The sequence below is a fragment of the Dermacentor variabilis genome, chromosome 4 (genome assembly GCF_050947875.1).
Source record: "Dermacentor variabilis isolate Ectoservices chromosome 4, ASM5094787v1, whole genome shotgun sequence".
Taxonomy (NCBI): domain Eukaryota; kingdom Metazoa; phylum Arthropoda; class Arachnida; order Ixodida; family Ixodidae; genus Dermacentor; species Dermacentor variabilis.
The window spans coordinates 137,189,046-137,210,608 of record NC_134571.1 but is presented as its reverse complement, the minus strand read 5'-3'; the positions used below and the strand labels follow the sequence as shown (position 1 = coordinate 137,210,608).

Genomic DNA, 21,563 nt, shown 5'->3' with positions numbered 1-21,563 from the left:
AGCCGTCTAAAAGGCTCCGTTATGATAGGTACTAATTTCAACGGCGCCCTCGATTTGTCCCCTGGTTTGCCCACCCGCTGACAGGTGTCACATGACCTCACGAAGTGGTCTGCGTCCCGAAAACACCCTGGCCAATAGTACTCTTGCAAGAGACGGTCCTTAGTTTTCTTAACTCCTAGGTGTCCGGACCACGAACCCCCGTGTGACAAGCGCAACAGATCCTGACGATAGCATTGAGGCACGACCAGCTGATCGAACTCCACTCCTCTGCGGTCTAGATACTTCCGGTACAGGACTCCACCTCTTTCCACAAAACGCGCAGTTTTCCTGGCGATACCTTCTTTGACATTGCAGCGCACGTTTTCCAGGCTGCCATCCTTTTTTTGCTCGGCTATCAAAGCCGACCGGCTGACTTTTAGCAACCTATCAAGTCCGTCTGACGTAGGCGCGATGAGCAAATCAGTAGATAGCTCTTCTAACTTTCCCGTGTCGGGCGTTTCCTCTCCAGTATCTGGCGCCTTTAACGTTACAGACTCAAGTTTATTCAGTTCGGGCGTGCTCTGAATATCAGCTTGCTGCGCCTCTGACCCTTTTTCGTTGTTTGATAACGTCGGCCCCGCAACTACCGCCTTTGCAGCGAGCTCCCGAACCTTCGACCTGGTTAAGGCCTGAACACTAGCTTCACCAAACAAAAGCCCCTTCTCGCGCAGGAGGTGATCGGACCTGTTTGAAAATAGGTACGGGTACTGGGGTGGCAGCATAGATGACACTGCCGCCTCCGTCTCAAGCGCTCCGAAAGGTCCTTCAATAAGCACCTTTGCTACTGGCAGACACACGCTATGAGCTTCCACGGCTTGCTTGATCCATGCGCACTCGCCCGTGAACATATCGGGTTCTACGTAGGAGGGGTGAACTACATCCATCGTAGCTGCGGAATCGCGAAGCACTCGGCACTCTTTCCCGTTCACGAGGAGGTCTCGCATGTAAGGCTCGAGAAGCTTCATGTTCTCGTCAGTGCTGCCTATTGAAAAAAACACAACTTTTGGTGTTGTTTCCGGACACTGCGCCGAAAAGTGACCCGGCTTCTGGCACGTATAACAAACGCGCGCTTGCCTCATCTCGAACCGCTTTCTGCGTTCGGCTTCGGCTGCCGCCGTCTCCTTAGGTTCGGTCGCACTGCTTCCACTCGCATCCGCACTACGCGTGTTCCCCTTTGCTCTCATGGGTGTGAACTTCGGCCTCTCAAACTTCGAGCCAAATTCACCCTTTTGACCGTCCTTAGCTCCGCGAGCCCGACGCGTCACAAACTCCTCGGCTAGCTCAGCGGCTTTAGCCACCGTACAAACGTCTGGCCTATCCAAGACCCAGTATCGCACGTTCTCCGGTAACCGACTATAAAACTGTTCTAGCCCGAAGCACTGCAGAACTTTATCGTGGTCACCAAACGCTCTCTCTTCTTTGAGCCACTCCTGCATGTTTGACATAAGCCTATACGCAAACTCTGTATATGACTCACTTTTGCCTTTCTCATTTTCCCGAAACTTCCGACGGAACGCCTCCGCAGACAGCCGGTACTTTTTTAGCAGACTCGATTTTACTTTGTCGAAATCCTCTGCCTCCTCTCTATCCAAGCGAGCGACTACGTCGGCCGCCTCGCCGGGTAACAAAGTGAGCAAGCGCTGTGACCACGTTTCCCGAGAGAACCCCTGCTTCTCGCACGTTCGCTCAAAGTTAACCAGGAACAAACCAATGTCCTCTCCAAGCTTAAACGGCCGCATCAGGTCAGTCATTTTGAACAATACGCGTTCTCCTGCACCGTGTGCCTGACTTCCATTACGAGCGCGTTCTATCTCTATCTCGAGACGCTTCATTTCCAAAGCGTGTTGACGGTCACGCTCTTGTTGCTCTCGCTCTTTCTGTTCTTTACGTTCACGCTCTTCTTTTTCTTTCTGTTCTTTACGTTCACGCTCCTGTCTTTTTGCAGTCTCCCTCTCTTCAATGGTCTCAAGGCATTCCGACAGCTCGTCATCCTCAGCCTCTAACTCAAGAATAGCCTTTATCAGTTCTGGTTTTCTGAGTTTGTCCGAGACATCCAGACCCAACTCTCTTGCAAGCTCCAACAATTTCGGTTTGCGCAACGACTTCAAATCCATGGCTGCTCTGAATGCTGCTTTCACTACTGCTTACTATTGTCTTGCCGCAAACTAACCCGGCAGCAACGACAACCACAATTACCAGCTCTGTTTCTGACACTAACAAAAGCCTGGCAAAGCTCAGAAGAAGAAAGTCCCGCACTCACCAAACCTCGCAGCCAAGAGTCCAGCGCAGTCGTTCCGCTGCAGGCAACCAGTCATCACACAGGGCTCGTTGCACTGCTCCCGGATCGTCGTTGAGCTGCTCAGCATACAGTCAACTGCATCTCTTCGCTGCTGGCCTCCGTTGTCGCGATCTCACCGCTGGCAGACAGTTGTTTGAAGTCGGAGGCGATCTCGCCGCTGCCAACCAGATGTTTGGATCGCACCGCTGGCGCGATCGGTTGGGAACTCGGCGCTGACGCCCGTGGTTGTACCTGGGTCGCAAGCCCCAAGGGTAGCGTTGGCCTGGCGGCCTGGGGTACAACTGGAAGCATCCGAAGGTCCCGGCAAAGCATGAGTCGACTGGTAACAACAAAACAACTTGTTTATTTTAACATCGCAAAGAGTTGGCGGTCAGGTTGACCGAAGTAGAGAGACGGGAGAGCACTTTACTCAACAGAAGAAATCGGAGCCCTCCTTTTGGCGTGCGGGGGCAGCTGTTTTTATACTCTCGCAGTTGAGGGCAAGAAGGAACCCCTCAAAAGACGAGCACGTGAATGTACAATGGGCTAATGGTGACGCACACTGTCGTAGCGCTGCCGTAGCACCATGTCGAGCACAATGTCGTAGCACCCTGTCGTAGCGCTGCCGGTCGGGCACAATGACTGTAATGAGAGGATGATCCCTGCTTTCGCATCGCCTGGTTCGGGCACAATGACTGGAAGGAGAGGGTGCCCCTGCTGTCGCATCGCCTGGTTCAGGCACAATGACTGGAAGGAGAGGGTGATCCTTTGCGGTCGCATCGCCGCAGTCGCGCCTGGAAACACCTGGCGATGAGCGTTGCGGCGACGACGATCGGGCCAAAATGTCTGCCGCCCCGCCGCAGTCGCGCCGGCAAAACCACGTGTCGCAGGCGAAACGCAACAGCCCTTAAAGTGCGACAAGCTTTAGCGAAAGATTTTAACAATGCAGTGAAGCTCGTTCTTATTTGTGAGTAATACTATCTGTTCTGGTTACGCCAAGGAAGCTTAATTATTCGCACACTGTGACCAGCATACATGCGCAACGGCGATTTTGTGTGTCTACAACCGACACCATACTAATCCTCCAAATAGGTGTCTTTGCGTGGAGAAACACCTTTATAGAGGGCAACGGGATACCTTTGGCAACGTGATACTGTCTAGATTACGCCGTTCAAGCACAATAAAAATACAAACAAGAGGACCGTTAACGCTCGACCCCAAATGCGCCTAATACCTCTTTCCCATCCTGTAAATAAATGATCGTTGCTCGGACTAAATATTTACTGAACAAATGAAATCAACAGCGCACACACAAAAAAGCTGATTGTAATTAAATATTGGTTCTGGCGAACGAGAACTCAACACTCGCGAGTTTACAGTGCCGTAACAACGTTAACAGCGCACTCTATGAATGGCGTCCGACGACAAGCAGCAGCCATGCATGGCAATTAAGTGGCACAAGTTACAGTCCTCCATATAGGATGCTCACCAAAAGCTGCCCAGTCATTATCCATAGCCTTACGTTGCAAAGCACCGATCAGAGCGGTGAGCGACTGCGCGTTTTGCATAGATACCGGATCCCCATCTGCGGACATTTGCTAAATATACTGCACACACATACGTGTTCTGGGGATTGATGCATGTAATGGCTAATTAAACGTCACTTCAGTACGGAGATTGGCAAAAACAATTCCGCAACGCTGTCATAATGTTTCCGGAGGGTCTCGACTGTGGAACGATTGATGCCTTTCGGGTAGCAATCAAAATTTTGTCGAAATTTTGTCGAAATTTTACTTGCCTGCTTACAAATAGTTCACGTCACTACGTGACGCCAGCGCTCAAAAAGTGTGCGCCACATCCACCGTCATTAGAAAGCTTTAGATTAGGGGACGCAAGCGGCTCGCGTATACCCAAAAACTGGGGACCACGGTACTGCGCATGCGCAGACACATACCTCTGTGTCTGCGCTCGCGCAGTACCATCACCCCTAGTTCTTGCGTACGCAAGCCGCTTGCGTCCCCCTAATCTAAAGCCCCCTATTAGCTGGAGTGGTCCTGGCCACCGCTCCCAGAGTCACATATCGTACGCGTGCATAAATACCGAAAACTGTGGACGTTAGAACAGGCGTCGCCGTATATAGCTCAGTGGGTAAGAGCATGGCACGCGTAATGCGCACGATGTGGGTTCGGCTCCCGCCTGCGGCAAGTTGTTTATTCGTCCACCTTCATTTCCCCTTATGCTCATCATTTCTACATTTCAATTAAAAACGAAGGAAGGATTTCACCCTGTTGTTCTTTCCCGGGTCTCATTAGCTGTTGCCTTAAAATTGAAAAAAAAAAGAAGATACGTGGTTTTACATGCCAGAAACCCCGATATGATTATGAGGTACACCGCGGCGAGAGACTCCAGAAGAACTTGGACCACGTGGTGTCCTTTAGCGTGCACCTAAATCTAAGTACACGGGCCTCATCATAGACGGGCCTCATCATCACCGCCATATGGCGGTGAGTAACAAACATCGGGCGCCTCGGTTCCCCCCTCCTGATCCCCCGACCCTTTTTCTCGTTCTCGCCATCGGGACGTTCTACCGAGTGGGTCAGCCTGGGGGCCATCGTCGCCGTGCGGTCTTCGCATTCCTTCGCACGTATAGTGTTCTGGGTCGTTTGCGCTGTCCCTGCCCCCGCGTTCCGTATGAACAGCACTCGGAAGATGTGCCGGCGACGGCATCACCAGGGACATCGGCCGCTGTAGCGCTATCTCGCCACGGCAAGACGGCAATGTGTTGCGCCAGAGAGAGCTTTACGGTCCCGTCCCTCGTGTCGCGACAACGCGAGCGACACACCGGGAACGCAGGCCGATATCTGAAGAGGGTGCCGATCGCGCTGCCAGATATCTTCCGGCGTTTCTGTGACTGCTGTTTCGCCATTTGAGGCCGCGGTGGTCTCGTTAAAGCCTCCAGATATCGTCGCCGCTGATATCGCCCTGTATACGAGTGATGAAATTTCGGTGTTGAAGTCTGTACGCTTCCGTTATTTCAGCAACTCTTTTCTGAAGAACCCCTATATTGTCGACATCGTGGCACTTATTCGCCTCTCGGGCGTACACGTGGTGGGATTGTGGCGCTATGGTACGCTTTGTTGGAGGGCGAAAACCGGTGCACCCGCTTTCAAGAACTGGATTCTGGAGTTTCACGTTCCGCAGCCACCATTTGATTATGAGGCATGCCGCAGTGAGGGACACCGGATTATTTTTTTTACCACTAGGGAATCATCAAAGGGCCCCCATTTGCAAGGAACACGGGCGCTCTTACAACAGATCTGAAGGCACTGAACTGTTGCCTTCAGAACTGTTGGCAAACTTCCGTTATGTGGGATGACTTAAGATTTGAGGGCATAAGGGCACGCCGTGAAAATTTTTGTAAGAAAAAAAAAAACAACAAAGCACGATAAGCATGGGAATTTAAGTTACCTAACATCTGCATTTTCTTTTTCACACTTTTTCTGCAGTTTCATTGAAGCATTCCAGTGACCGCTTTTCGGTAATTAAACGTAAAAGTGAACGTTATTGCAAGATGCACTCCCTTATAGGAATAATTTTTACTCCCCTCCTGACGTGTTGCCCGGACGCCGGGACGATGTGCGAGAAGAAAATGAGGGAAGCGCACCATTTTTATGCCCTTGCCAACTTTGTCGCCTACTCAACGCTATTAGCACGACTCGCTGGAAGGAAGAGCGTGTACAGATGATGGAACCTCAATCGTCCTTGTAGGTTCATTTACCTTTCAGCGGACGGAAAAAAAAAAAAAGATGATATCCTTCGCACTAACTCATTTAAGCGTTCCATATTGTTTCTATGTAACACTGGCGAGCAAACGTCTGGCGACCGATGCTCACGTGCACATTGTTTTTCTTCGCATCCTGAGGCTGCCGTTTGAAGTGCTATAGATCCTGTGTACGCATTCGACCAATACCGTTCATTGAAGCGTTTCCACGCTGCGGAGCTGCGTTAGGAGAAATGTTAATTTGTTGCCGATGCGGCGCGTTATTAAGCTTATGCTCGTGAGTGTTCCTGTCGTTGTGACGGCAGTGAATCGATTGGTTTCGCGCTGCGAGCCATGACCGCGGTCTATGCTCGTTTAATTGACGCGAAAGGGCGTTATGGCTGACGTAGTACATTGCCTCACACCTCCGCCTTCCGGGAAAAAAGAAAGACCTTGCACTTGGAGTGCCTCTTCGCTATCTGCAGCCTGAGACGATGAGCCCCCTTCTTGTCCGGAGAGTGTGCTTGTTGAGCGCTTGCCGATAAAGGAGCCCAGCAACAGAAAGCAGTGCGGCTGCTGGGTCGCACTGATAACACGACGAAGCGCGTGCGCACTAAAGTCGGGCTAATCTGCAGCTACTACACACCCGAGGGTCGTCCTTGATCAGCAGTTGACAATCTCCATCCGCGAAGTGCGCCAGTAATGTTGGAAGCCTCCAACACTTTCTTTTTTTTATAGCATGAAAGGAATGAAGGACGCGAAAAGAAGTTCGTGGGACACGCGCTGACTGACAGCCGACAAGAAGAAAAGAAAAGAAAGCGAATATATTCGAAAAGGAGATATCTGCGCGCGCATGCACTCAACCAGCGGTACCTTCGAGCGAGAGAGATCAAATCTATGGTGGCGATCAAGCAAGGAAACGGAGGGAGCTGATATGCCGTTATCAGACATTTTCCTGATGCGGAACGCGTCTACCATTTCGCCTTTGTGCTGCGTGCTTTTTGCCGTATCCGTCGAGCCACATGGTTTCATACAACACTTTGAACGTAATTGCTAGAGGGAACTCTGGCGCCAGTGTCTACGGAAGCTGCAATGGGGGCAGTTCAGCCGGCATGGGAATTATGGGAAGTACGTGGATATGCCTAAACATCGTCTTTCTGGCTTCAACCGGCTTCGTGACTTTGTGGGCGCGTCATTTTGAACAATGTACTGCGTAATAAATAATTAAACGAACATTATTAAAATTATCCGGCCGGAGGATTCTAGCACAGCATCTCTAGAACAGAGGGTAGATATTGAAATAATCAGGCCGCCGACGCATGCGTCGCCGAGCGCCATATAACGCCCTTGCGAATTGATCGCGGCCAAGCTAGTGTCTCGAGACGCTTGGCGCGTTCCGATTTGGCCACCTCGGCAAACTGGACCATTGCCATTAGCAGCGATTGTGCGTGTACGCAGCGTCTTCTGCACTTAGCAAAGTATAGATTGCTCTGAAATTTGCGACAGCGAAGGCATACAAAGCGTAATTAACGAATCCTCAAGAACGTTTGAATCCACTAGCACGAAGATCAGACAAATCTATGCATTTCCCATCATTCCCGTGGTGGCTCAACGATTGCAGCGCCAGATTTCCCTACAGTATATCGAGGGAAACTCTATGCTTCGCACCTTGTGGGCGTTTTAAAACCCAGCGATAGCCTGCTGGCTCAATGGCGCATTGTGCCACAGCCTCTATCTCATCTTTCTGTTCCCTCTCTCCCCCAGAGTAGGGTAGCCAACCAGATGAATTTCTGGTTAACATGCCTGCATTCTCTCTTTATTTCTTCCTCCTTGCCACAACCTTCTAGAAGCAGTACAGTGTCACTTTTTATAATATAGACGAAGCACTCGCTTTGATTTCCATCCACGCTGAATAGCGCAGGCCAGGCCATCTCGGTATCCCCAGTGGAAGTGACTCATAAATCGTTGCGCTTGTGACCCTTACGAAAATTTAGCATGAAATCCAGTAGTTTCTCTAAAGAACATTTATTAGGGGCTTTTGCAAGTCAACGAGAAATCTCTAGAATGTCCAACAGCATTGTTTGTCCGGAGAGTATCAGGAACTTTCTGTGGTTTCGCTTCTGGGCTCTTTCGACGACATTGTTCCAGTCTCGGCGTGAAATGATGGCAGACTGTCTGACTTGGACATGTGCGAACTTTTTGTTCTTCCTTTTTATTCGAAAGTTTGCCCTATGGCATAAAATGTTTGGAGCATGCGAGGTATATATACTCCTGTAAAGCGCACAAGTTAGTCCCGTTCAGCGGTGACATGGTATCTTGAACTCACACTGTAAGATAAATGAAGCCATTAAAGGCGTATATAGGGGTGTAAATATATCTGTAACTTACACTCCTACACCATTTTCGGTGTAAGGGTGGAAGTTATACAGTGGCTTCGCCCTTATTCAGTTTTTAGGGTATAACTTACCTTAAAGCGCTGAGAGCAATGGTTGCAATGATTTACTACGGTGATGAAGAAGTTGAAGTCATTAAGTCAAGGTGGAAAAAAAGAAAGTTGTTTTGCAGCCCATATTGGTTCGGAAACGTTGACTTGCTCAGCGCCACAACCTTTCCGTCATAATGTTACCAGATTAGGCGAATTCCTTGTCGAACCAATGTATAAATTATTTACCGCGCTCACCAGCATTAGGCGTTTCCTCGCTCTCAAGAGCTCTTCTATAGTGTACCACTGTTAACTAGTAGCGCTGGTGTGTGAGGGAACAATGAAGTCGGGCAAATTGCCTTTCGGCAACGAGGTGCCCACTGAGAAGTGGCTTGAAATAACAAACAAAACAGGAATACGTGCTTTGCAACAGCTGCCATAACAATGCATACCTCAACGACACTGTCCGCTCATGAAACCATGCACAGGAACCGTCATTCACCCATAGAGAAATGTGGGATGAGGTGGCATAAAGTTTTCTACGAAGTTTCATTCGCAGTGCCGATATGGCGCTGCCCGGTCGGCCCATGATGGTGCCCAGATTATACCCATACCGCTGTCAAGAACAGATGCAGCCACAAGTCTTCGCTCCCTAGCCCGCGAGCTTACGCAGAATATGTGGAACACCAGTGAATTCACGAACGCACGCCTCCACAGATTGGATGCACGTCTGCAACTCCGCCTACCACCAGGGTTACCGCGAGCGGAAGCAACACTTCTGTACCGCCTGTGGCTCGGCGTGGCATTCACGAACTCCTATTCATTCCGCATTGGAATGGCCGACAGCCCTACCTGTGACACCTGCGGCTGCGAGGAGACGATTGAGCACCTCCTTTGTGACTGTCCCCGTTACAAAGTGCTAAGAAAAGTGCTCGTGACCGCGCTCGAAAAACTGGATAATCGCCCCTTTACAGAGGAAAAAATTCTAGGACACTGGTCCAGACGGGCTTCCGCACTCAAGGCCTTAAGGGCTTTGCTGAAGTTTTTAAGGACATGCGAATTGTGCGACCGCCTTTGAATGTTGTAGCGCGTAGTTTCGCGTTACTGTGCGAATTTTCTGGTTTCCTATTTTTTTTCTTCTTCTTCTTTGTCCTTTTATTCCTTTTACGCCTTTCCCCAGCACAGGGTAGCCAGCCTGTACTTACACTGGCTAACCTCCCTGTCTTTCCTCCCCTCTGTCTCCTCCTCCTTCATTCGCATCTGGGATATATTTTCCGGCCTCCGAGTACCTTGGGGCTGCTCTTGCCTTCCTCGCGCCGACGATCGCCACCTTAAGTTCACTGTGGCGTGTCTTGAATGCACGGTATAGGCTGGATAATATAAATCCCCAAAAGATTGTCGCAAGCTGTTTACATACGTGAACCAAGAAACCACACTTTTGCTTTGACTTAGCGGAAAATTACCCGGAGAAGAAATATCTTACTCTAGTTACTACTTCAAAGTCATCGGCTATAACACGAACGTCAAGCGTTACGTACCAAGCACTGGCTCATGTAATGCAAATTCAACAGCGCACTGCCCTGTTGTTTCTTTTCGCCGTCTGTGTGCCTGGCGCTTTTTTTATCATTTTGATTGTAACAGGTAAACTTCATATCAAACGGTCGTTGAAAGGCTGTTTAATTTTACCGCGGATGGTAGTCAAGGACTCAATTCAAGGGGACGGCTATGGGGGAAAGAGTCACCTGGCATTCACGCTACGGCTGCGCGTTCTGCGAGGATATCAGCGTCCGCCTGTACATACAACCGGCTCAGCGTTGGGATAAAAGCCGTAATGTGTGCCATGCATGAACACAGAGCAGCGGAAGCATGCGTGCTTCATAACTGTCTTTCTTCCGCGGCACTTTTGCCGCGTCATCGCTACAGCGGGCGCCCTAAACGAGCGTGCAGCGATCTCGCAGCCGCTGTCATGGCGGGCTTTCTTCTTTTTTTTTACACTTGCTTCGCACTGTGCGTCAATGCGAGGTTTTGTGGAGTGTCTGGAACGTTACTTTCCTCTTGCGGTGTCAATGACTCGGAAATGGTGCGTGAAATTGGTGCTAGGGAGTACGTGACTCAAGAATCAGTGCGATTCCGTAAGGCTTCCACACGGGATACCAGCCAGGTTTCTTGATTCGAATCAGCGGTTTCCATTCTGGATCGTTGACTGTCGGAGATGAGACAGCTTCTGCGAGGTTTTACGTGACCAGCACTGGATGAGTCAGGGCGCACGCGCGACAGAGTTCCTGGTGCTCTGCTTATGACCCTAAGATACGATGCCTAAGATACTTGGTACTGTGTCAGGAGATTGGCTGTCGGCCGTCGGCGCCGACACCGTTCAGTCTTGACCCCGCAACATCTCTCAACAGTTATCCCATCCTTGAAGATTAATGATCGGAAGTACCACTCCATGCAGATTGCGATGAACGTGGATCGATTGCTGCAACACGTGATCATTGCGCGTTTCACTAGATTTTATCGCAATAGGGCTCTATTCGCGCACGTTTTTATGCATCGATAGCGCTGTGAAGCCATCCACGGGAGAGTGACTTCAGTGAGCATAGAATTCTTAGATGAGTCAGAAACACCAATACGTTACCAAATAAGATAACGGCTCCTTTCGCCTCTTTATTATTATTCTTAGCTTTTCTTCCTGCTCGTGTTGTTATAGTCGGGTTCTTTTGAAGTAGCACGTACTTTTGTTTACGTGCGCTTTACTGTTTCTGCGGTGGCTCCTGTGCCCGGGAACGCGGGTGGCTGCACCTTTGCGCGGCAGCGTTCTGGTATCGTTATTTACTACATTGGAGCGGTTGTTTCCCATACCTCTTACATTTAGAACAGCATACACCGCGTGCTCCCGTTACACAGAGGAACAGAGATAGATCGGCAGAACGAGGAGGCGTAGCCCAAGCAACGTGTTCGTTTCTAAAAGGGCATGCGTACATACGTTAGTCACGTGACGCAGCCGACAGGAAGCGCGATGAAGTCGCGCGTATCAAAGTGTTTATGAACCCATCCACGTTTCTGCGCTTGTCGATGTCGTAATATGGCGTTTAGCGTGCTTTGGTATGAAAAATCAAAAACACTGAGAGCGATTGCGCAACGAAGACGTGTATTAACGTGTATTAATGCGCTATCGGTAATAGTTTTCAGGGCAAATCAAAGTTTGATGTGGTTTGATTTGATACGCGCGTTGTTTAGTCGAGAGGACAGCTTCATTAATAACGCGACCTGACAAAGGCTGGTAACTTATTAGACTAGAAAATTCATATCCCCCACAAACCAAAGGCGTCCCTGACTGCCGGCCGGAAGGTTCATTCCGTTAATTGTGTTTAAAATTTAGTTTCCACACAGAAAACTCACTTCCGCGTGTGTGGCTCACGAGGTTGAGTAACAAGCAAAAGTGCGTAAGCCAGGTTCTTTCGTGGTCCTCGTCGATATGATATTTTAGGCTAAAGCGAATCTCACATGATTTCGAGCGCCGCCTGAATACTTCGAGGAGCGTTTCGTTACCCGTTGAAACGGGATGCGTCACGCAGCACATCATTTGACATTCGGCACGTTTCTTAAAATATTGCTTCATTACTTTTTTTCTAATATAGGGGTAGGCGACTTTGGTGGGAAAAAATACGCCGCTTTTTTCTCCGTTTGCGGAAAGGTTCCTCAAGAGCCTTTTAGCACACAAGATCAGCTCGTGCGTGAGTGGTGACGACCGCATCAGTTTTGACTTTGATATATAGAAAAAAAATTTTGGAACAGTGGTTTATCTAGAGGCTTACTGCAACAACTGTCGGCTACGATAAGCGCAGAAAAATGTGCGTTTAAGAGCTTTGCAGATCTGGAGGAAAAAGAAAAAAGAAACATCGTTATAGGCGCGTGTATGAGAGCCGGTGGCATATAAACTTGAAGCAGGGAAGTTGTCTGAAATGTCATAGAGCGATATGGCACGCAAGAAATTCAGAGCTAAAGTAAAGGGCAAATAGTCATGAAAACAACTCGCATGAACACCGAGGTCACGTTCGAGGCGTTGAGTGCCTTTACACTAAGGGTTGATGAGAAAACAATACCACGTCTGAGCAGATTTGAGTATAACTGACTCAACTGGTTCATAATTCACCGTAAAAGGGGGGCGGGGAGGCAACGCAGAAGAGCTCGGGCACTTAGATTTAGGTATACGATAAATAACTCCACGCGGTAAGAAATTATTCCGAAATCATCCACTATGGCGTCTCTCATAGAGCCTCCGTTGCTTTGGGACGTTAGCCCTCCAGAGAGCAACCACTCGTTTTGAGAGCATTGCAGATCTGGCGGGGAAAAAAAAGAAACATCGTTATAGACGCGTGTATGGGAGCCGGTGGCATATAAATTCACTTGCGTGCACGAGTAATGCGGTCACGACTAGTACTCGTAGTTGAAATTTGGGGCCACGTGTGACACCTCGCTAGGAACTTGATTGCACGTGCCGTTGATGGAACGTCATGTACGGCCTCGGTATGAGTTCTCTACAGGGCGATGCTCAGCTGGATGCGGTCGGTGAGTTCCTTCTCCTTTCTCCCTTAAGGTCAACCGCAACGAACTTTTGGGCCACTTATGCGTAGATGTGGAAAGCGTAGATAAACAGCCTCCGTCCAAGATTTTTTTGTTTTACTTTTATGCTGAGTTGACGTGTGCCGAAAGGTTCGCAAAAGCACACGTTGCTGATATCGAAACTGAGGCTAAAAAACCCAACAAAAAAAAAAAACGCCCCCCCCCCCCCCATTACCGCTCCCTCACATTACTCCGATCGCGCTACTCTTCGGCATGACCTCCGAGTCTAGGCACCGCCTACGCTCGCAGTGTTTCCAACAATATATATATATATATATATATATATATATATATATATATATATATATATATATATATATATATATATATATATATAAAGGGAAAATCAGACATCCACCCGTTCGTAGCAATTGCTACAAAGGAAACCCATACGGGCTCCTCGAAAGAAAAGCCTCATTGTTGAAGAAAAATTCGTCCTGGTCCGGGACTCGAACCCGGGACCACCGCCTTTCCGGGGCAGCTGCTATATATATATATATATATATATATATATATATATATATATATATATATATATATATATATATATATATATATATATATATATATATATATAACTAGAACTAAGGCGCTGTCTACTGGAACTGCAATGCCAGGTGGTGATTGAGTCTTCATGGGAGGGGCGGTATCCTAGCGAGGAGCAGAGGAATGGATTTGCCTAAGAGTTGTACTTCTGGCTAGAAACGCCTTTGTCACTTTGCAAATTGGTCGTTTTCAACGAAACATTGGTTTACGTGTGCAGCGCTTCGCAATAACTATGCATGTTGGCAGATTCCTATTGTCTTCTTTGTTGTTCAAAAACAGGACAGCGTGAAAATTTAGGCGTAGAGAGGCAGATTAAGCCTATAGTTGACAAAGCCGCAAGAACGCCTGAATCCGCAGGCACGAATATCGGACAAATCTATATATTATCCCGCGATACCCATGGTAGCGATACCCATGGTAGCGATACCCATGGTAGCGATTACCCAGTAACGAATCACACTGGGAGTACCTGCCGTACTGCTCGCGGTAACTCAAGTTCCCCGGCCGTCGCCTTTACGAAAACGACTGGTGAAGCAAAGAACACCGCACGTTCTCGAGTGAACCGACAATGAAGCCTGCGGTAAAAAAATAAATAAATAAAAGGAAATAGAGAAGTGTGCGCCTGGGGCCGTCAACCGTTTCTCAACTATTTTATCCCCCGATGAGTTCCGTTTCACGCCGTTCGTGACCTTTTCACAATACCAAGCCGCGCGAGCGTTCGTTTCTTCGTGCAGTGCGTCATTATTTCTGATTAAAGCTGGATCCAGTCCTAGGGCACGTATTCAGAATGCATTTAATGCTATGTTGTTCTTTTGGACGCTATTCGAAGGATCTGAATAACACGAGTATTGCAATGCTACTTCTCTTGAAGCCTCGCTGCTACACTGATTTCTTGTTCATGCCCAAGGTGCACTTTTATTTATACATTTTTAGACATACGTCGAAGAACACGGAAATAACTTGTCGACGTGCGTTCCCTCTCTACGCGGCCGCAAAGTGCGTCACCACAAAATCGTCTTCATTTCCTCGAACAAAGTGCGAGTATGCTATACAGCCTTTTCTTTCGACTGGCATTTTCCCTTCACTACAGCCCGTCGCATAAATTGTCCACGTATTGCCACTGTGATAGGTTCGCCTCAGATACTCACTGCTACCGACTTCAGCTTAGAGTACCGTCGCATACGGTTAGAGGAACACTAAAGAGAAAAGCAAGTTGAACCGTAGAGGTAAGTGCTCCAACCTAGCCCCCCCCCCCACCCCCCTTCACCCCGGCGACCGCTTCATAGCAGTAATATAAATGCATCTCGGAGGCTACGTGTTTGTGTGTGTACTGGAAATGAGTGCAGTAACCGGAAGCACGCCGCCATGTTTTGGACGTCACGTGTTATTAGATTACCCTTTTACAGTGCAAAAAAAAAAAAGAAACACACCATTGTTATCGCCGGGTTTGGTAAGGCAAGAAACAAGGCAAACACGAAAGTTGGGTGATGGCGCCGCTTTCGAATTCCCGCACCAGCGCGCCACGACCTCATGAATTTTGAGGGCTTCTTCTCGGGCCCAGGCCATTTTTTTTCGTCGGTGAAGAAATACTACTAGTTTCTGTGCTAAGCAACTTCGAAATGTGAACCTGGTAATAGGATTTGAGGATTTTTTGCTCGTCACAACGGGGCCCAAACGCGAACTTTGAAACATGTTGCGGGTTCACAAGGTTGCGGGTTCGATTCCCAGACGCGAAGGCCGCATATTGATTAAGGCGGAATGCGAGGCCGTTCGTGTACCACAGATTAGGGGGGCGCGTAAATCTTCGTAGACGCTTCGAAGCGAAAAGACCAACTGGCTCACTGAGCGAAGAGGCCTGCGTCTGTAGCAGCGCCTAAATTCCTATTGGCTACGACCGCACGTCTCGTGCGCGCTTCGACGGCCACACTTGCTGCCGTGCTGGCGCGCCAGGTATTGCGTGAAGGGAGAGGGCATATCTCCGCGGCGCCACCGTCGCCCTCGCTCTCGCGTGCCTGTGTGTCATCCGCGCGTTCCTTGTCCGCGCGAGCTCTCTGTCGCCTGCGTTCTGACTTCGCCTCGATGATCGCTGCAACGAAGTTAATGTATAAAACAAAATAAATGCGAAAGGAAGAACGTTGGCGGCAGCGAGTTTAGATCCTGCGACCCCGCGTTCAGAAGCCGAGTGTCTTGCCCGCTGGGCCAAACTGTATAGCAGGCCTGTGCACTCTCCTTCGTGGCGTCATGCTACTTTGACCGAAATTTCCGTTGCCGAGCCTGGCGGGATGAAATCGGTGACGTCAAATTCACCGCGGTTTACTTAACTCGGGAGCGTCTCCATTATATTCTACGGCAGTCGGGCATGGTAGCATGATGTCACTGATCGAAGTGCACCGGCCTTGAATAAACGCCAAGCGTCTCAACGCACTCGCATGCCCGCGAGGAGTTCGTAACCCGAAGCATCGCCCACCGGCGTTCATTTGCACATTAAGACTTGAGTTGAGTTGAGTTGAGTTGAGTTGTTGTAGGCTGGGTGGGATTAGCCTTGCAGTTACTGCCGGCAATTGTCCATTCACAACTTATAAGAAGTGCTTAGGTGCACTCGGATTTTTGCTTCCATCTATTGGAGCGTCGCTGGTTGGCCAACGACCTCAAAAGTTCGCGTACACTCGGTGACAGCCAACGCTCCTAAAAACGTTTACACCCTTGGGGCTTATCTTGTCGCACAACCATAATCTTCATCTGCCTTAATTGCTTGCGTTTCTTGAAAACTCGGCGATGGCTACTTTCCTGTTGAGAATGCTGTGTCACGCTAACGCGCAAGCGGTTCGTGACTTGGAAGAACCGGACTCGCGAGGGTAAAGAAAGGAAATGCGGGCACGACAGATGACGATTATTGTTGCGGGACAACATACCACCTAAAGGGTGTAAACTTTTTTGGGACTGCGCAAGGGTTCATCAGGAGCTCCGCCCACAAATCCGCGCTGCACCTGGCTCCCGTGGTTCCTTGCTCCAGAATAGTTTGTAGAAGAAGCCCGTCATTGTTGTGTTGCCCGTTTTCTTCGGTCGTCTGGCGCATTCACGCTGCTTTCAATTTGACATATACTCCGCAATGATGCCGCGTCAACGCTCGTTCAAAATTAACGCCGGTATAGCATTGCAACGGTCCAGCGTTTCTGTCAGAGTTTCACTTCTTTACGTTCCCGAGGCATCTTAACAACATTATATGTCCTATACATCGAACGCGCAGCCTTGGAAGTGACCTGCTCAGTGATAACATGTTGCGCGGTAACATATGGAACGCATACTCGTGTGCGTTTTTTTTTTTCTCTCTCCAGGCAGGTTCTGGAAAACCTCAAAACTTGCTTTTCTGGTAACGTTTCTATGTACTGCTACAAACCTCAAGAAAATGCAGCATCGCGAACTACGTGGTACCGCGGAGTTTCCTGCATGAATCGCTAGTCTAAACACTCACGCTGTAATCGTTCAACTACATGGTAATCACGGATAGTACCAGATGGGTTTACCTAACCTTCGTGCTAGAAGATTCGGACGCTCTGGTTGCGTTATGTACTACGTTTCATCTTTCTTAATATAGAAGATCGGATATCATATTACAACGAAACTTCCACGACTGTTTCCTGGCGACGCTTAAGGCCGACGGCGTGCGGTGGTCTGCCAGGCATCTAATGTCAATAGAAGAAGCGCCAGCAACACAACCTGCACCAGAGTGACGAATACATTTTTACGCTTAACTATCGAGTGTTATAGAATGAACATAATTAGCTACTTTGCATTTGGATAGACGACAACTTTTTAATGCGTTAGCGTTAGGAGTGTCCAAGTGAAAAAAGTGTAGGGAAGTATACTGCGCTGGTCACGTGGTATATTTATTTGTTTATTTATTTGTTTATTTATTTACTGCAATTGACGGTGGTGTGCTGCTGACCACCGGCAGTTGCACTTCACTCCTAAAAGCGGCAGAACGTGTGTCCAGTGAACTCCTTAACAACAACTTGCAATGCGGTTTTAACCAACTTGCAATGTGGAACGCGGTTTTAATCGTGGATTGATCCCGGATCTTAAAGAGGTGAGACGTAATGGCAAGGCATTTCTCTCGAATTTACCTATAAATCGCAATTAAATTTCCTGCGTGTTTATCTTCACCAGTAGTTACAATTTTTTGTTTTTTGTTTCTCACTTCGCTTTTAACCGGCGCCGCTCCGGAGGTCAGCTAAGAGTGGCCCAACCCGACATATTGCGGGTAACGCATGAGGGTTTTATGGCTGAGAACAAATTTAGTTCACCGTGGTTACACCAAGCACCTCACTCAGCATTCGTGCTCCCGCGTGACCAGCGTCTCATCATCGTCTCATCGTGGGCGCTTGCTGCCTGAATGTCCAACTGATGCCTGAATGTTCAACGAGACGGAATGTCCAACAGTAGACATTCAAACTCATTGGGCTTTCCGTCTGGGTTGTACATTTAGGCTCGCCTGAATTCGGCGTGTATCGACCTCTCCCTTGTTACCCGGCGAGGCTTGACTTTTTTTTTTTTTTTTTACTCTTGTTGCAGTAGATCACATCGAACCGCCAAGCGGAGGCCTAATGAGATCACCTGAGTTGCAGGATGTTTAGGGCACCCAAGGGGCAGTGGGGAGGGGGGAGGCGGAGACAAAGCTGCAGCCCGCACTGGCCCGTGGGTTGGGTGTGCCGCCGAGGTCGGAGTATGCTATGGGAGTGTTGGTATATAAGATCGGATCTCCGCAATAGCGAACAGCTGAACACGGGCCAGTTCGGGTTCCAGCTTTAGTGTCCACACAGTCTTTTTTTTTTCTTTTCGTCCTGCAGGCCCCGCCAGAGCATACTAAATAATGACACCCTGTTCGCACTCGGCGACTGCGCAAAATTGTCACTTCCCTCGTGGCCTGGAAGTCTGTGTGGTTATAGCACTGACGTGTAGCTCGATTTAGCTGCGAACGAGTGTCGCCGGATTATGAGCGTTCCAGACGGAGCCCCATGACGGCCAATACTCTCGAAGGCGGAAGCGTTAATGTCTTCGTGGTGTATTTTTTTGAGCCAGTAATCCGTAATTTTTGTTTCCCACGTCGCGTTATAACCAAGAAGCTATTATACATTGGAGGCCAGCTAGGAGTTTGCACAGCTGCTGTTGTGAAACCAGACGGCGTGTTGTTACAACGCCGCCTGCGCGGAAGCCGCCACAGCCGCCACTAAGAATAGCCGGAAAGGAGAACGCAGCCACCACTGCTTGCTGCTTCGTTCGAGCGTGGCCGTGGGTCAGCGAACAGATCCGTAGTATTTCTGAAGGCTGTGGGATCTCGCTTATAAACAGCGTCGCTCTCTCAGCATTAGTTGTTAGACTGGCATATATCTGTGAAGGCTTCTTTGTTTAAATTATTGCGATAACAATTATATGGAAACCCCAAGCGAATTTTCGTCGTCGCCGTGAGGTTTCCTATTCTTAGGGGTATGTATGCCACATGCATGCCATATGACCTGCGGTATATGCGGGTTTGTACTGCCGCACCATTCTATCACTAAAGCTGCTCGCGCCAGGTCTTACAATCTTGACAAAATTATTCCTCAGAATTTGGAGAACGGCAGCGCACAAGCAAACGTCGTAAAACAAAACGCCGACATCGGAGGGCATGCCTTTTGTCTTAAATATTCCCCGTGTTCGAAAACACAACGGCAAATTTCAGTCTGTCGTATTTTGGCACGTCCTGTAGTCTGACGTATCTAGTTTGTTGGTAGTTCTTGATCAATATTTGTTTAAAATATAACAGATAACTCCTTAGGACTATGTAAATTTGTGTAAAAAATGCAAAGCGACAGAAATATTCTCTGACGGGAACTTGAACTTACGACCTAACGCTTCCGAACCTGGTATCTTACCATCTGTTCCAGGCCGAATTTTTTTGATTGCATGGAGTGATGAGTGTAGTGGTCATGCGAAAATTAGTTACGTTGCATGTAGACACACATATTAAGCAAATGCACACATGCTATGCAGTCCAATGAAAGTTTGAAAATCGAGCTTACAGACACAAGCGTACAGAAGCGAAATCCACTCAGGAACGAGATCAAAGGTTCCGACTACCTTACAAGTTTGAGCAGCCTCTTCTCGAAAGACAGACTTGTACGCGGTGGCTCGCTTGACTGTCGATCATGCGACTTCTCCATAATGAATAAAGTCCTAAACAAATCGTATAGTATATTACTGGTTGTCTTTTTGAAAAAAAAAGGAACCCGATAACGTAAGATGTTACAGGAAGTTATTGTTTAATAATTCTTTGTAAGTCGTCCCAAAAATAAAATGCGTCACGACAAAGAATAAGCGCCGCGCCGAACGGGGTTAAACTCGTACATTTCGACCGTGTCAACAGCATGGAAATCTCCGGCTACGCTGCTGTTTACATTTGTACGTCGATAGTCAATGTGCGCTTTCACTCGCCACGTGAACAGGTGCCTCTCCATCATAGCGAAAGTGTTGTTACGGTGTAGGTTTCCTTTAAAACGTAGCTATCAGTACTCCTAAAATAAAGTTGTCTTGCTCATCTGAATAAAAAACAACTAATTTGCGCGTTTGGTTTCTTCTTCGGTAATTCGTGATTGTTTCTCACGTCGCCTTTTGTTTCACTTACGTGAGATTTTACGAGAATCGTCACTGTACGAATTCATGCAAGGGTCGGGCAAACGCCAGAAAATAAAAATATCTCGCTGGTTATCGTGGGTTGAGTCTCGCCAAATCCCGCCAACTATCGCCTAAAGCGATCGCCCGAGAATGCCGCCCCTGACAGCGTTGCTGCCTTCCCCCGCTCGCATGAGCGTTGTGCGCATGCCACTCTAAGCATGCTAGCGTTCCTACTGAGCTCCAGGCAAATCTTCACCGTCGCCACGATGTTCCTTATGAAGTCCAAATGCGATAAGGTGCCGTGCATGATGTGCGTGCGAGGCCCGTGAGCCGATAAGGGTGGTGGCTTGAGGCGTGCCGTCTTTCCGCGTGTCCACTGTTGGAGGTGACGTGATAAAGCGACCGCTAAACGGGAGGGGAGCGGAGTGCGCGCATGGTCACTGATGAAAGACGCGTTAGGGCAAGGGGGGGGGGGGAACAGGTCATCGGGAGTCTCCTCCTCTAGTCAGGCCGTGGCTGCTCGCGCCTGTCAGCGCGGCAGAGCGCATACACGGGCCACGCGCCGCCTGTTTTGGATGTAATCGGTGGTCGGTGCACAATTTAAGGCCGATCAGGAATGGCTGGTAGCGTAGCGATCGCTGTGTTCCCACGCACCTAGTTTCGGATGTGGCGTTGTCCGAACTTTCCGAGACGCGGTGAAGCGAGAGGCATCACGATGGATCCAACCTCAGCGCTTTGGCAGCGAGCGTTCGTGGTCACCGAGCGAGATCTGTTCATGTGACGCCATGCGCTTGCTCGTTGCTTCGCCCTTTGGGTGCAATTGCGACTTTTGTTTTGTTTAAGTCACTATGCTTGAGGTTTAACTCGGTGCGCTTTTGGAAGGTGTTAACAAGAACAAATGTATAAGCGTATCGAAGAAAGCTACAAATGACGACTGTTGGACTTTACCGTATGCGAAACCTAACAACGCAACGTAACCTCATTGTTGACGCAGCTGCCCCTCTTGATCGACGTTGTTCTAAACAGACCAAACCAACAGCTGGTCGAAAGCCTAAAATACAGTCGCACTTGCGTCTATGCTGCACATGTACCCTTAGCATTGAGTTTCTTATGACTTTCCTATTGACTTTCTTATGACTTTCTGACTCATTACCAAGTACGTGTGATACCCTTGCTCGATTTTTTGGTGAATTCGCGGCCTAAAAAGAGAAAGAATAAAAAAACGGTAAATCAGTCGTCACTCA

General features: G+C 48.8%; 1 protein-coding gene across 6 annotated transcripts in view; it reads left to right on the top strand.

The window, feature by feature from the left end:
* LOC142579827 (solute carrier family 45 member 3-like) overlaps positions 1-21,563 on the top strand; it is a 182,140-nt gene that overhangs the window by 60,267 nt on the left and 100,310 nt on the right. The window contains exon 1 of one of the 6 annotated variants that reach the window (XM_075690409.1): positions 14,752-14,894. The exons of the other annotated variants lie outside the window; for them this stretch is intronic. The gene's annotated coding sequence lies outside the window, so the exon portion shown is untranslated. Of the gene's footprint in view, positions 1-14,751; positions 14,895-21,563 lie in introns of those variants that run through there. 6 annotated transcript variants of the gene reach the window in all.